The sequence below is a fragment of the Salvelinus fontinalis genome, chromosome 9 (genome assembly GCF_029448725.1).
Source record: "Salvelinus fontinalis isolate EN_2023a chromosome 9, ASM2944872v1, whole genome shotgun sequence".
Classification (NCBI taxonomy): domain Eukaryota; kingdom Metazoa; phylum Chordata; class Actinopteri; order Salmoniformes; family Salmonidae; genus Salvelinus; species Salvelinus fontinalis.
Genome location: NC_074673.1, coordinates 34,325,153 through 34,336,098, shown reverse-complemented (window position 1 = coordinate 34,336,098; position 10,946 = coordinate 34,325,153). Strand labels below are relative to the sequence as shown.

The window sequence follows — 10,946 nt, the reverse complement described above, 5'->3', positions numbered from 1 at the left end:
CCATGCTCTTTAGATGTTACCAATTTATTTGATAACATTAACTTGATACGGTTTATTATTATTTTGCTGTCAGGCTAGGCAAAACTACTTAAACTGTCCATTAGGGGGTACACCAGAATCACATTGAGCACACGTTGGCATGAGTAAATCTCATAATCCTGCAAAGTTCCCTTTCCAACACTTTTGGACAACTGACAATGCTGAACCATTACGGTTGTATCTAAACTATTGCAGCTTGATTTGTAAACAAAACACAAAACTACAACAATAGCAATCATGGATGAGCTAAACTGCACAAAATATGCTAAATGTGCTTCCTCTGCATGCACCCTGCCTCCAAAATTTCCAAACATGACCAGCAGAGATTCACCAAGGAAGAGATGAAAAATCAGCATGTGGTATGAAAAAAAAAAAAAACATCTCAAAATGGATTACACATTCATATGAATCAAGAAAAACAAGGGGTAGCTCCCGACCCAAGATGTCAGTTCTTGACCAGCAGGTGACAACACAGTTAGTTTTTGGAGGATCCTGCCAAGAAAACTGAATTCTTACAATGAAAAGTATAAGGACATATCTCTTTAGTTTCCGTTGGACATTTAGTTTGACGTTATCATTCAGGGGACAGTGGGGCCATGCACAGAAATCCATTAGTAGAGGTGGGTTGGGTCTAATTAATACAGGGTTAGTCCACGTTTCATATTTTACTAAAGAAAAGAGACTGGATTTTTTTATTTAACTAGGCAAGTCAGTTAAGAACAAATTCTTATTTACAATGACAGCCTACCAGGGAACAGTGCCCCTGATCTGCCTTGTTTTTACCTTGACAGCTCGGTGATTCGATCCAGCAACCTTTCGGTTACTGGCCCAATACTCTAACCACTAGGCTACCTGCCGCCCCAAATGTATCACAGAAGACAGTGTGGCCTAAGTGTGACAGTTTCACTATTTTCTAACATTGTTGGAAAAGTCAATCATAATGGTAGTAATATCTAGGTTACTTTATTATCCCAGATGAGAAATTGATAGAGTACTATAGAATAATAGTCTATGCATTGTCAGAATACACTGACCTTACCATAGAGATGAAGTGAAAAATATTTTATGATTAAGTTTGTTAAAAGAAAAGGAGACTAATGGATAGATTTGGGCAGTTGTGAATAATCATTGTACATGATGGCCTGGCATATGTCACAGACATGAAAATAATCAAGGAATATTTGAAAGATGGAGGAACTCTTAAAGAACCTATCAAGAATGAATGGAAACGTTCAGCTTCTTGGGAAAATATGCTGCTTCTAGGGGGAGTATGGGCATATTTTATGCAAAAAAAATTTAAAGGGGGAGGAGTAAACTGTCTTGAATTATTGTGATATGATAAGATGCCCTTGTACAAGGCTTCTTATACTAAAAGGGAGAGATGAGCAACTTTAAACTGATTTAGCTAAAGTTTTCTAACTTTCACTGGAATACACATCTTTCAATAATATTGAAAGATGAGGTACAATTCCATGGTGGGAGATCTCTGTTGATCTCAATTGGTTACAATCATTGCTCTAAATTATATATAACTGGGAACCCTACTCCCATTACCAATAAATAGACCTACCTCTGGATTGTTATTTGTGCTAAATATCACAACCTTTACTTCAATGTTATGTAACAGAAGTAAAAATGTTTAAGAAATCGATTTAGTACAGTATTGAAAGTGTTATAGCAGATATTTGAAGAAACATTCCATTTGTTACGGCACAGATCAAAAGACATGACTTACACATAGCTGTCTTCTTATTTCATTGGGTGGGAATGACAGTTCATGCCTTGATTCTGTTAGGGATAAGAGGTGAAATTAGGTGACCATCAAATACAACAGACCATGAGTTGTGGTCAACTCTGGAATTAATTCAAAATCTAGGCTTTTACTTGGATTAAGTTTATGCAAACCAAAGATATGTTCCCCAAAATGTCACCTCTGAAATTATCAGGTTTCTTGGAGCTATGCTGTATACTCCGGTCAAGCAGTGTCAGCTAATAAAAATATTGTTTTTCAACTTTTTATTTATTTATTATTTTACATTTAGATGACTCACCAAGATGAAATTACTAAATTCTGCAACCCCAGTTTACGAGTTGTGACATATTACTTTTCAAAAATAATTTAAAGATTGTCATAAAATATATGAATTTTGTGTATTATCAATAATTATGATAAACATGTTTTGTTATGAACAGAATACTAAAATGGCATCTTCTTGATTGTTAATGTAGCTAATTTGACCAACTGTCAACATTTGCAAGCTAGCTACTTTTTTTTCTTTTGCAATTTGAGCTAGCTTATTTGCCAGAATCTTAGTATAAAACTTACTACATTAACTCTTCTCATTCATCCCGACTTCTAAAGAACATCAGGCTTAAGTCATATAGCAACTTCAACAACTTGTAAATACTAGTTTCTAAGGAGCACTTGAACGACTTGAACGGATACTTTTACGATCATACGTTTTAGGCCTAGGCATGATTGATTTGAGCCAGACGAATAGGCATATTTTAAAAATACCTTTAATTTGCAGTGTTCTTTAATTGTCTGAGATCATACATTTACCCATTACCTAGCTAGCTATTTTCCCCTTCTGATGTATGGATGTTAGTTACAGTTCTCCCCAAAAGGATAAACAGCACATTTTGCAAGCAATTAACAGAGACCTTGTGTACTGCAATGTAACCATATGCATCCAGAATCAAATTCCGAAAATAAGTCACAAATCGCAAACGTAACAGGAACCCTCTCAGCTTTGAAGCAGCGGCATGTTAGCATCACAAGCTAAACGTAAGTGTTGCCCTCTTGTGGTCTTAACGAGCATAACACTGCCCGCAAGTGTTCACTTATACGTAAAAAAATATATATATACAAATCCTATTAACTCTTTATTGATGTATTGTCACGATACCATTATAAGGAAGTAACAAAGCAAAGGAAATAAAACATGAAGCAGACTACATTTATTGAGGAAAATGACTGACATTTCCAGAGTGACATTTGTTTATTTTGCAAGCTATAGAACACAATATTTGACAAAAAAAGGTTTTTAAAGACCTTAGAGTTAAGTCTGCTTTGTGTTTTCATTTTTGCCAAGAAAAATCAGGTATTGTAGTATCACGATACTGGTATCGTGACACTACTTTCTTGTGTTTATTTTGTTCTTCTTTCAAGTATTGAACGGGCGCAGACTAATGCCAAGTGTCTACATAATGCAATTTTTTTGTTACGATGTACTAGTTTTAGGATACAATGTTTATTAAACACATCCATATCATCTTTCATATTAAACATTTTATTTCCCTCTTTTTTCCTTAATGTTATTAAAATGTGTCATGCAGTCAGGTTTTATTTTCTGCTCAGTCTTTAATTAAAAGGAAACATTTTATACTTACAAGTCTTGGTCATTCCAATCCCCCTAGTCATAAATTTGGTCGACCATCCGGATGACAAACCTTCAAAAGTACAAATACAAAAGTGAAAACAGGCCAACAGCCCAACCTATTGGTAAGTCTTATATAGCAGTAAGGAGAATCAAACTCGCTTAATTAAACACTCATGGTTAAATGATTAATATTCATAAAATACCCACAAACTTACATTTTTTCAAATATCAAAACATTGGTATTCTTCTTTCAGCCCATTTTTCTAACTTCAATGGTTCCTGAAATAAATAAAGTAGGAAAATGGATTATCATAACATGTTAGATTAAAACACTTATATAATGTCACTAAATATGGCAGAATGCCATCCATTTATCTGATAGAGATTCTATACATCTTTACAAAATTGTATATTCAAATATGTTACTACAAACGCTACAGAGGCAACCATTTACATGACTTTAAGCGGGTAAAAAAAAAATCTTACTAATATCTACCCATTAGAGGTCGACCGATTAATCGGAATGGCCAATTAAGAACACATTCTTATTTTCAATGACAGCCTAGGAACGGTGGGTTAACTGCCTTGTTCAGGGGCAGAACGACAGATTTTTACCTTGTCAGCTCGGGGATTCAATCTTGCAACCTTACAGTTAACTAGTCCAACGCTCTAACCACCTGCCTCTCATTGCACTCCACGAGGAGCCTGCCTGTTACGCGAATGCAGTAAGAAGCCAAGGTAAGTTGCTAGCTAGCATTAAACTTATCTTATAAAAAACAATCAATCAATCATAATCACTAGTTAACTACACATGGTTGATGATATTACTAGTTTATCTAGCGTGTCCTGCGTTGCATATAATCGATGCGGTGCGCATTCGCGAAAAAGGACTCGTTGCTCCAACGTGTACCTAACCATAAACATCAATGCCTTTCTTAAAACCAATACACAAGTATTTATTTTTAAACCTGCATATTTAGTTAATATTGCCTGCTAACATAAATTTATTTTAACTCGGTAAATTGTGTCACTTCTCTTGCAACAGAGTCAGGGTATATGCAGCAGTTTGGGCCGCCTGGCTCGTTGCGACCCGTGTGAAGACTATTTCTTCCTAACAAAGACAGCCAACTTCGCCAAACGGGGGATGATTTAACAAAAGCGCATTTGCGAAAAAAGTACAATCGTTGCACGACTGTACCTAACCATTAACACCAATGCCTTTCTTAAAATCAATACACAGAAGTATATATTTTTAAACCTGCATATTTAGCTATTTAGCAACAGTTTGGGCCGCCTGGCTCGTTGCGAACTAATTTGCCAGAATTTTATGTAATTATGACATAACATTGAAGGTTGTACAATGTAACAGCAATATATAGACTTAGGGATGCCACCCGTTAGATAAAATACGGAACGGTTCCGTATTTCACTGAAATAATAAACGTTTTGTTTTCAGATTCAACCATATTAATGACCAAAGGCACGTATTTCTGTTAGTTATTATGTTATAATTAAGTCTATGATTTGATAGAGCAGTCTGACTGAGCGGTGGTAGGCAGCAGCATGCTCGTAAGCATTCATTCAAACAGCACTTTCGTGCGTTTTGCCAGCAGCTCTTCGCTGTGCTTCAAGCATTGAGCTGTTTATGACTTCAAGCCTATCAACTCCCGAGATTAGGCTGGTGTAACCGATGTGAAATGGCTAGCTAGTTAGCGGGGTACACGCTAATGGCGTTTCAAACGTCACTCGCTCTGAGACTTGGAGTAGTTGTTCCCCTTGCTCAAGGGCCGCGGATTTCGTGGAGCGATGGGTAACGATGCTTCGAGGGTGGCTGTTGTCGATGTGTTCCTGGTTTGAGCCCAGGTAGGGGCGAGGAGAGGGACGGAAGCTATACTGTTACACTGGCAATACTAAAGTGCCTATAAGAACATCAAATAGTCAAAGGTATATGAAATACAAATCGTATAGAGAGAAATAGTCCTATAAATACTATATTAACTACAACCTAAAACCTCGGAATATTGAAGTCTCATGTTAAAAAGAACCACCAGCTTTCATATGTTCTCATGTTCTGAGCAAGGAACTTAAACGTTAGCTTTTTTTACATGGCACACTTTTACTTTCTTCTCCAACACTTTGTTTTTGCATTATTTAAACCAAATTTAACATGTTTCATTATTTATTTGAGGCTAAATTGATTTTTATTGATGTATTATATTAAGCTAAAATAATTGTTCATTCAGTATTGTTGTAATTGTCATCATTACAAATACATTTTTAAAATGTTTTTGGTTTGAAATCGGCCGATTAATCGGCATCGGCCTTTTTTTGGTCCTCCAATAATCGGTATCGGCGTTGAAAAATTATGTTCGGTCGACCTCTACTACCCATAATTAATTGTTGATATAAAACCATTTGTATTAAGGCAACTGATCTGCATTTACACATTTCAAATGCATTCATGGCAAAGAAATACGATATATTCATCTTGAAAAACATAAATATGCATTGTGGCCATTGATCCAATCACTTGTGTGTGTATCAAAATTGAGACAATGTGTAAGAATTGTTATTGGAATACTAAGATTAAAATATTTTTTACCAATTTATGACCAGCATATAGATAGATGATATCTATATATATTTTCTAAATGTAGTATCTCCAAACAGGAAGGTCTTTAGACTTTCTCAGTACCAGAGACCTTTATGTTAAGCTTTAATTAAGGTGATAGCACAGCATCAAGTTGATTACATGAAGTATCTATGAAACAAATCTCATCCTCACTGTATGAACATATTTCAATAATCTGGCCAGGACAGCATTAGCTTTTGTGTCTTGGAAAAGGGTGCATTTCTTAATAATTCCTCTATGAATTGTAATAAAGTGAATAGTTTTGTATTTGTCAAGTGTGAAAAAACCCAACGTTACTACCAAATCTCATCTTCATAACAGCTAGAAACAATAACCTAAAAACGATGTATGAAATGTTTCCAGTGGCTTTTATTTCCATTCTGTACCACAACGAGTTAAAAGGCAACACCCTATTTTACATTTTCGAAAAATAGCTTATATATGCTCCTCAAGACATGGCAGTTTCATTTGAACATAATAAACCTTTGGTGTTATATGTGTAGAAAGTACATACAGAACTTTATCGAACATATTGATTTACATAAATTTTAATTAATTATTAATTGCTGTTAAAATTAGCCAAAATATTACGTTAGGCATAACTACCTGTCTGGAATGTTTTTCAACACGTAACTCCTAAACCTGGCAATAAAGCCTTTTCTAATATATATATATTTTTAATGAATTGTTGTATGGAAAAACATCGACATTCATTCAATATATTATCTCTTGAAACCACAATAAAATGATTCATACTTTCATCTTACTCTCGACCCACTCAAATAAAAAATGTATGTTAAGGTGTACTCAATTAAGTTAAAATTTTCCTCTGTCCATTTCAGACAAGGGCATTTGCCCTTTCAAGGACAAAGCACATTTTAAATGCGTAGGTTCTAGAACTCGAAAGTGTACCCAATCATATATGTTGCTTTATATTTGACTTAGGCTAACACAACACATTTTTCTCTACTCATCCCACGAATTAGAATTTCAACCATACCGACATCCAGTCTGAAAATCGTTTTTCCTTTTCATTCTTGGCAGGGGACCCACCATGGCCATTTTTACAACAGACTGTCGAACCCTCGCTCTTACCACCATATTGCCACATCTTCTAACCGCGCCTTTACAGGGGAAAACTGTTTTTCTTTCAGATACGTACCCATATGTGAGACGGGCGCTATCCATTGTCTTCTACCTGCGCGGCCGCCGCATTTCTTGCTGATTTTCGTATTTTATCGGGATCTTCTCCCTGACAGTTGTGCTTTTCTCTGCCATGCTGTGCTGTGCTGAAGGCTCGTCTCTTCGGTCTGTCCTTCTCACTACGTCTGCCTGAACTGTTATCCTGTTCAATACAGCTCTGCCCCCTCTTTTTCAACATAAGCGCATACAACTTCCTCTGAAACACACCAGCATCCTGGGTAGCAGAGCCTCTACGCGGAAGGTTTACATTATTACAATTAATCTATTAATTGAAGTCAGTATGCAACAGTTTTGAAATGTATCTAATGTTAGTTACAAGGAGGAAGGATACATTGTTGCAAGATTCCCCTACATTACCCAAATATGTATTCTCAGAGGGTTATTTATGTATGTTATGCATTTAAATACACATTTTGTGTGCCTCCTAAGAAATGTGTTTATGAATACCATTTAAAGGCAAGATGTAAACAAACTTCAGTAGTGAAATAATTTGTAGTTTGGAATATCAAACACACAGTTTTGTTTTAATTCCTCCTGTCCTGTATATTTCACTAAACATTTCAGTAGACACTTATTGCATCACGTGTTGCATAGCCTTATATTCACATCAATAATTATTGAACAGTGTACATATACATATACATATATATATATAGAGAGAGATGTCAAAATATACCAGTGTCAACTAATGTAGACTCAACAGGGAGTTCAACAAATGAACTGCTATCACATTTGTAATTGTTAACCAAAGATGGTGAGATACAATTGCTAATATTGATAATGACTTGTATTGATATCACCAATAATATGCATTGACCAGGTAATAATCACTTGCATACAGATATAATTGAAGAATTCATGGATAGACTAACTGCATTGCTTTGCAAGAAGCAGCAATAACATATACGCCATTTTGAATGTCCTGTTCAGTGTTTAGTCCTTGGTACTCCACCCCCATCACCAACCAATAAGATAAAAGCCAGACTAGCTCTTGCTGTTTTGCAGTGGAAGATTTTCTTTAAAAAGAACCACAGCCTAGCAACAAGCGCTGTAAGCCCTCCCTGCTTGGGAGGATCACTGATCTCGCCAGACTGAATAACCCCCCAAAAACATGGTGCAAATCATGCTTTATACTATTAGATAGTGATCATCCCAAAGAGAGGAGGAGGAGACAGGGTGTGCAGGTCAATAGTATTGTAATCAGACCAGAATCGTCTTTGCACTGGAAAAACAAAAGGGTGCCAGATGAGCTTGAGGTAGAAGTTACATGTCGCTACAGATCTTGGATCAGATTACCCTACCAAACCCTAACCTTAATAACTAGGGGAAGAACAATCAGATCCTGTTTCAGTGGTTATGGGCAGTAGCGGTGCGTTGGTGAAATCACTTGGGAAGCCAGAAAAAAAGGCATATTACAACCAATGGGTTGCAATAATTGCATTGTTTGCTCTATAACCTGGTAATTCATATGCCTTGCGACCATGATTTTTAAGTGATAATGCCAGAGAAGCCGGGGTTTGGAGGATATATTGGCACAGGTGTTGTTAGGCCCAAGACGAAGTTGGCTACGAGGACATTATCACTTTTATACAACGGGTTACCAACATATTCTAATAACGATTTACATATTTTCAAGAAAAACATTATTTTTATTCATTCTATTTCATCCTTACACAAGATATAGTCTCGACACAAATCTAGAGTTACTATCCAAGCCGGCTGGTCGTTCGTTCTATCGGTTCAGTTGCCAGAGACACGACCCAGTATTTTTGTCCTGCATCTATGGACACAACCCTGTCATTCGTTCTAAATGTTCTATTGCCATACTGGCTGGCAACAATCGTATCCCTTGCTTGCTAGCTAGCTAACCAACAGTGCAGCCAGAATAACAACAAAGTAGCTGCATTTGCATAAGGTGTTTTCTAGTGACATTTATTTGGATACATCCATAACAATCAGCTAATGAGGCGCTATTTCGCCTGGCATAGAAAATGTGTTTTCTCGTCAGGACACTGTTGTTTAGAGGAGCTAGCCGACAACACAGCTAACACAATCACTTCTGAAACTGAAAAGACTGCAAACTAGCTGCACTTTGTTTAGTTTGATCTGTTTTCTATTGATATTTCTTTGTATATATCCATAAAAATTGATGCTGATTCATGATTTTGACTGGCTGAGAAAAGCTGCCTGCCTGTCTCATCCCAACTACCCACATTTTCACTACTATTCGACAGCTGGAGATCGAATTTGAATATTGAAACAATGTTGCAAATGTCAGAGAGACATACAGCAAGGTTTATACAAATCTCCGCTGTTGAAAACTGAATGTTAGTCTAAAGGAAATGTGAGATAATATCTAGATGCTTTTTATAGTGGCGATCAAGTTTATAAATTGCCTGGCTGAGCTTATGACACAGTGGATTGGCAGACAAATGGAACAGAGTAAATAGGCATTTTGATGTAATAGATTTAGCCTGAGGTAATGTGGTTTAACCAATCAGCATCAGACACACCCGTTGTATAAATAGGCCTAAAGGCCGAGACAATAAGACGACAGTGGCAGAATAAATTCAACCACACCTTTGTTTTATAACAAATCGGATAGCAACCTCTGTCCGGTTTAGTTCACAAAGCATATTGCATGTAACAGACAGTTAAATGACATACAGCATGGTCAAGCAAATGTTTCTGACATTTTCAGACCACAAAACAAGTATTGATTTAGAACCACAGAGTTACCGCAAGTCGCAAAAAAGAACAAGAGCAAGAAAACAGGAGCTGCCTCCACTATTCCAGCATAATTTCAACATCATTAAATCACCTCTGCTTTGTCTAATACAGTGACAAGTAAAAGATAGCAAAAACAATTTAGTCCAATCAACATAAGCTAAATATGATGTGGCTGAGGTTCTGACTTCTGTGTGCATGCCAGGGGCACAGCAATGGATGAATTAATGGATGGATCAGAATGGCTGTTATATTCATTAGCGAGTACAGAGAATTAAGTAAAATCACAAGTCCAAATCCCTATCTCCATTCATGGTTAAGTTAGGAAAGGGCCAATTTTAGCTAGCTAGCTAGCTAGCCACCAGAGGGCAACAACACAACGAGATGCTACAATTCAAGTTGTTTCTGTCAATTGACTTATGCTCTCAAACTCTAAGTTGGCTTCCCTAGACACTTTTTTGGTGCACCAGGACCATTCACAGTGAGCTAGCTCAGTTTAGCTCAACGATGATTGGCACATTCTTTATACTTTTGTTAATCAAGGGAGGCCAATTGCTCACTGGCTTCCCTTGTATTCCATTCAATGCTACGGTCGGCAACAATGTCATACTCGTTTGGACCAGACACCATCAGATAGATGACCTACACGTAACGTAGAGAGACAGAGGGGCGCTGTTTCACTCGCTCGGATGCTTTCTCCGGTGAGATACATTCAGTCTCTTGGGAATTGAAGGAAAATTATGAAACACAGAGAGACGAAAGATAAAATATTTTATTTGTTTTTTTTGGGAAGCCTGGCTTCTCTTGACATCTATGAATACACACCACTGGTTAGGGGTCAGCTCTACTGCTGAAATCTAGAAAGATACTTCACATTGTAATGGTCAGAGGAGATATGAATGCAACATTGATCAAACTTGTTTTGTTAGACATTACAAAATATAGCTTACATTTTTTACAGT

The 10,946-nt window shown here is 36.7% G+C and overlaps 1 protein-coding gene across 2 annotated transcripts in view; it reads right to left on the bottom strand.

Annotated features, from left to right (window-relative positions):
* LOC129862471 (chromodomain-helicase-DNA-binding protein 2-like) overlaps positions 1 to 7,446 on the bottom strand; it is a 40,085-nt gene extending 32,639 nt beyond the window's left edge. The window contains exons 1-4 of one of the 2 annotated variants that reach the window (XM_055934186.1): positions 7,217 to 7,446; positions 3,638 to 3,701; positions 3,433 to 3,492; positions 1,775 to 1,827 (exon numbers count right to left, since the gene is read on the bottom strand). The gene's annotated coding sequence lies outside the window, so the exon portion shown is untranslated. The remainder of the gene's footprint in view (positions 1 to 1,774; positions 1,828 to 3,432; positions 3,493 to 3,637; positions 3,702 to 7,216) is intronic. The other variant, XM_055934185.1, reaches the window with a different exon arrangement.
* Between the last annotated feature and the right edge of the window lie 3,500 nt (positions 7,447 to 10,946).